The sequence below is a fragment of the Mirounga leonina genome, unplaced genomic scaffold (assembly GCF_011800145.1).
Source record: "Mirounga leonina isolate KUSES-001 unplaced genomic scaffold, KU_Mleo_1.0 Mir_481, whole genome shotgun sequence".
NCBI classification, from domain to species: domain Eukaryota; kingdom Metazoa; phylum Chordata; class Mammalia; order Carnivora; family Phocidae; genus Mirounga; species Mirounga leonina.
In genome coordinates this window covers 2,068,528-2,074,527 of record NW_023270773.1, presented here as the reverse complement: position 1 = coordinate 2,074,527, position 6,000 = coordinate 2,068,528, and positions in this window count along the sequence as shown.

Here is a 6,000-nt window from a genome sequence, read left to right as displayed (position 1 = left end):
TTTGTTTACATATTGATAAACCCTGTATGTTGGATGTATAATTACTCTTAAAATATAAATTTCCCTCATTAGTTACTATTTCTAATCATAACGTATACTTTATTTTTCTCCCTCACTGTGGGAGGCTGCTCTTTATCTTCTCTTGGACTCCTTCATCTGCATGAAGAATGGAGAAATCACAGTGGCAGCTGACAGACTCCAAGGACAGCATGATGCCATGGCAACGTCTTCCATCAGTAACTTAATTTCATCTCTGCTTTTACATCTTTCTCTCCTCAGCCCTGAAGCTGGGAATTTTTTAATTTGGAAAGAACCGAAGATGGCTTGTGGTTGCCATGCCGACAGCAACAGCACTCTTCCTAATGGGCTTGAATCTCATAAAGGAAACTTATCAGCAAATCAGAGAATTTTAACCCCAAGGAGCTACAGAGAGACTTGATCCCCTGCTTCAGCGAGGAGGGCCCTGGGGCTGGGAGCTGAGGCTCCCTGTCTGCTGAATGGCAGCCTGCCAGCCTGCTTTGAAGTCACCCCTAAGCAAGCTGCTCGGCCTGGCCAACCCTAGGGGTTTCGGCAGGATTTGGGGACAGAAGGCAGGCTAGAAGCCCCTTTAGGAGAATTACTTTAAGTGCTTTTTTTTTTTTTTTTCACTGAGCTTTATGCCCAACATGGGGCTTAAACTCATGACTCTGAGATCAAGAGTCGCAGACTTGACCAACTGAGCCAGCCAGGCACCCTGCTTTTGGTTTCTTTCTGCCCCCAAAGCCCAGTGTATTCGCTTGCCTAGGGCTGTCAAAGTAACACAGGCTGGGTGGCTTAAACATTACTGTCTCACCGTTCTGGAGGCTGGAAGTCCAAGATCAAGGTATCAGCAAGTTTGGTTTCTCCCGAGGCCTTTCTCCTTGGTGTGTTGATGGACAGTCATCTTCACCCTGTGTCCTCACGTGGTCATCCCTGTGTGTGTCTGTGTCCTAATTTCCTCTTATAAGGACACCAGTCACACTGGATCAGGGCCCATTCTAACGACCTCGTTTTGACTTAATCACCTATTTAAAGGCTATCTCCAGATACAGTTACATTTGGAGGGACCCAACTTAGCATATAACAACCGGCCAGACCAGATCCTCTGGGGAGGCGGACAAAGCCCTAGCCCTCAGCCATCCCTGAGTGTGAGAGCCTGTGCGGGTCCAGCTCCAGCACATGACCGCGGACGCGCCATCGTGTTCACGGGCGCTGGAGAGTCTCCCATGGGCACTGAGACAGCTGCAATGTCTTGGATCCCATACGGCAATCCACCTTCGACGTGTATAGCCCGATCCACTCAGCCGTGTCAGGCTCTAGTCTGTAATCACCAGGCAGGCCTGCCAGCAGCTTACAACACTGCTGAGCACCAAGGCACTGTGCCATCGCGGACCAGGGTCTCAGGGACTCTGCCGTCCCTTCTCCTCCATGGTGCTACTTCCAGTGCACTGGGCATCCCAGGGGCAAGAGCTGGGCGTCTTAGGGCTCGTTTGCCCTTCAGTCGTCCTGCAGGAGTGGCTCATTCAGCAAATTATGTCCCAAGCACTGCAGATACAGCTGAGGACAAACCAAAACCCTGCCCTCAGGTGGCTCACATACTGGTGAGAGGAGCTGGATGATGAACCAAACAGAGGAAGACACAGACCAGTTGTGGTGATGTTGGGGGGGCTGTTAAGGAGGAAAGCCAAAGCTGGGTGAGGAGGGAGAGGGAATGGTGGGCCAGAGCCCCTGGTCCGCAGGGCCTGGATGAGACCGCTTCTCTGGTGAGGATGCATTTGAGCAGAATCCTGAAGAAAGAGGGACCTTCCAGGGGAAGGGACAGCAAGCACAGAGTCCCCTAGAAGGGGCAGCACGGGGGTGGTGTGTCTGAGGAATAGTAAGCAAAGGGAGGTTGTAGGAAAGAATTTAAACTCACCCCCAAAGAGTGGCTTTTGCCTTCTGCTTTTGGGAGGCAGTTACCAAGCTCTACCAGGAGTGCCTGTTGGCCTGGGGGCCTTGCAATAGCCTAACAATGTGATTTCAAGTAGGGGCACGGCGCCAGATGATATTCAGGCTGGAGCTGAGCACACAAGAAAGACCAGCATTGTGATGAGGGGCTGCAGACTGAGATCGCGAGGAGGACACTCAATTAATCACACCTGTGTGATGAACACCAATAAAAGCTCTGAGCACCGGGCTCTGAGGAGTCTCCCTGTTGGCCGCACTGTGCGGGCTGTCCCTCATGGGTGCCGGAGAGGAGGCTTGCGTGCAGCTCCAAGGACGGAGGCAGCTGACAGCTCAAGTGTGGCACTGCCCTAGACTCTCCCCCGGGTGCTTTTCCTGCAGCTGGTCTTAATCTGCATCCTTCCTCTGCTGTAAACTGTAACCGTGAGTAAACAGCTCTCTGTGAGTCCCTCCAGGAAGCTGTCAACCTTAACTAAGGGTCAGCTTGGGGACTCCCAAACCTGCCGTTGGTGTCAGAAGTGGAGGTGGTCCTGTGCGGACTGGTCCCCCCCAAATGTAGTTGGTCAAATGCAGGGATAGAAGTAGGAAATCAGGAGGGACGGGGAGGTGCCAAGTCTTGGGGGGGCATTGGAAGGACTCTGTTTTCTTAGTCTGGCACAATGGAAAGCTCCTGGAGGCTTTTGAGGGGTGACAGATCTGGCTTTTGTTCTCAAAGAGTCAATGTGTGAAGAGTAAAGGAGGCAACCCTTGCTGCTCACCTGTGGCAGTCATCAACATGAGAGAGGAGAGTGGCCCAGGGGCTGGGTGCTGGTGGCAGGAGAGGGGCCGCTGAGGGGCCGTTGTGGGGCATGATGAGGAGAGCCGAGGTGAGGGGCTCGGAGGTTTTGGCTGGGCTGGAAATTTGGCTGTGCCTTTTACTGAGGTGGTAAGAGCTGTAGCTTGATTTAGGGCACACTGGCTTTGAGGTGTCTCCTAGAGCTCCAAGGTGGTTCAGAGTGGGTAGATGGACTTGGAAACCTGGGATTTGGGGGATGCGGGTCCATGCTGAGGCACACCCTGGGAGGCATCAGGTTGTACAGAGTGCTGCTTGACCACCCGTGAGACATGGCTGAACGCAGACATGAATTCTGGCAAGGAACAGGTGGAGCGGTTGTGGAGGGAGCCCGAGAGTGGGAGGAGCCCAGCTCAGCTGCTCCTGAGCAATCTTGCTCTTGAAGAATTGGAGAGAAGCGTGGTGATGGAGAATGTGGATACGGAGATGACACTGTGTCTCCTATCCTGATGGGACAGCCCAATAATGTGGGGATTGAGGACGCAGGAGAAAGAGGGCGCTGTGACTGAAGCCGACTGGCCAGCATGCAGGGGGGTGGGCCCCACGTGCAAGTGACATGCAGGTCTTAGAGGACAGAGCAATGTGTGCATGGTGGTGGGGGTGGGTGGGTGGAAGGTTTAGTGTGGAAGCAGCAAGGAACGTTCTCCTGCTGATGTTGACGTCTTCAGTAAAGTAGGACACAGAGCTAGTACAGGCAGAGGGCAGGGGGAGGTGTGGAATCATCTTCCCAGAAGGTGGGAATCTGAATTGCCACAACAGGTGGAGCAGGTGTAGGGTTGCCACAAGGACTGTTCTAGAAACTAGTCTCCCCAAGGGAAAGAATTTCTCCAGACATAGCAGAGAGAGTCACATTTACCCAGGACCAGAGTTCGCTGGGCAAGTCTGTGATGTGAGAAAGGTGCTAAAGGGAGGTGAACAGAGGGAGGAGGACAGCCTCCAGGTAGGTAGGTGGTGAGGACAGTGAGTTGTGTGGCTCCCAGTGCAGGTAATGACAGCTGTGGTCCTGCTAACAGGAGGGGGCCAGAGCGCCCAGTGGTGGCCCAGAGTGGGCTGTTTGAAACTGAGCTTATGGAGGGTGGTGACAACAGGGACCAGGCAGTGGGTGGCCGGCCGCAGGCCATGGTTGATAGATGCCTCATGAAATCACATAGTCATGTGCAGGATGTCGTCAATAAAATAAAACTGAAAAGGATAGACAATATTAGGGCATTACACAAGACAAGAGTATGTATTAAATCATGAAACTTTTCTCATGTATGTGTACTAGATCATAATGTAAAATTAGGGTTTTTAAAATTTAATTTAATTTTATTATGTTAGTTACCATACAGTACATCATTAGTTTTTGATGTAGTGTTCCATGATTCATTGTTTGCGTATAACACCCACTGCTCCATTTAATACATGTCCTCAATACCCATCACCAGGCTAACCCACCCCCCCACCCCCAAAATGGGTTTTTAAAGCTTAAAATTTGCAATTTTAACTGTTCTTAAGTGTATGAAGCCACAGTGGCATTAGGTACATTTATGCTGTTGTGCAATCATCCACACTATCCCCCAGATTTCTCATCACCCCAAATAGAAACTTTGAACCCATAAAATGTATTCTTTACTGTGGTCATAGTTTAAAACATTTGAAAGGCACTGGTCAGTGATCAGGAAGGGGGTCCATCTTAGGGGTCATGAGGGACAAGATCCTTGCAGGAGAGGGGACAGTGAGCTGACCGGCCAGGGCACTGGAAGGATCCTCCGTGATTCACATACATCAATTCCTTAGATTTTAAGGGAAAGATGTGTTTTCTAAGAATGAAGCTAGGAACCACAATGCAAAGAACAATAGGAAAACTGGTGCTAAATTTTTCAAAGAATGAAGGAATCCAAAGAAACGGAGCAGAAATCATTGATGTGCCTAACCACCACATAGTTATTTGGGTATGTTAAGTTTAATATTATCTGCAGCCACTAAAATCATTCATTAAAAACTGCAATAAGGGAAAAACGCCCCTTCTCAAAGCAGGATACAAAATTATATTTGAATCACATAAAAAATTAGGATTTTTTTTCAACAGAGGACTGGCTGAGAAAAGATATTTGCGGTAGCAAAAACAATAAAAGCTTGATATTTAAGACAATCTAAGGAATCTCTAAAATTCACAAGAGAAAGGAGCTCCCCTAACCCCAGTTGGAAACTGAAGATCTGAAAGTTGGAAATTGAAGATATGAAAGGCTTAATAATTAAGAGATGCTAACACTCATCTGAAAAACTCATCTTAAAAACGATCATGAGTTCCTACTTTGCAGCCAGGTTTGTAAAAGGAGAGTTGGAGACATTGCTAGGAAAATGGCTAAGTTCTGACAAATGGACAATATCCAGAGACCTTCTAAGTACAGTAATAAATCAGATGCATATCCAAAGACGCTGAGAGATCTTTACAGATACACTGCATTGCAAAAAAGAAACAAGATCTAAAGGATGCTAACATGTATAAAAATGTTACATACATTGTGACCTCAACACTGTGGTTTCTAAAAAATGATGTAATTTAAGAAACAACCTATAAAGGAAAGCTGTGGGACCAACAAAATAATGACATGAGAGTCGTGGGGGGGAACGGAGTGTGGACGTAAAGATGGGACGATCTGCCTGGGGGGCCGGGAGGGCCCCCGGAGAATGGAGCTTCCTATCGAGTCCGATTTGGGGGTTCTGGAGCAGAGGAGAGCCAGATGCAGATACAGAGGTTCTCAGGTGGAGCGGCTTGGAGAGTTCGGGGAGGATGGTCGGAGTGGGCGAGCACGGAGAACCCCATATTCTGGGGACCGAGTCTGCGAGTGGTCCGGCCAGGGAAACCCAAGTCCCGCGCACGGCCGGCCCATGAGCCCCGCTTCGGCCCCGGAAGCTGTGGGCCTGGCGTCCCTCGGCCGATCCAGGCGTGCGGAGAGAACGAGTGACCCGCGGGTTTCCCACTGCGGGGTAAGCCTGCGGGCGAAGACGGTGGGCTGACAGCCCCAGTGCGGGCCATCCCGCGCTTGCGCACTGCGATCCTCTTTGAGCCCGCCCCACGCCCCGCCCCGCCCCGCGGGGCCCCGCCCCCGAGCCTTTCAACTCTCATAGGCTGGCTCCGAGGCCGCGCTCGGCAGGCCGACCAATGGGAGCGCGGCGCGCCCCGCGGCACGTGCGCCCCCGCCCAGCCCGGCCGAGTGAGA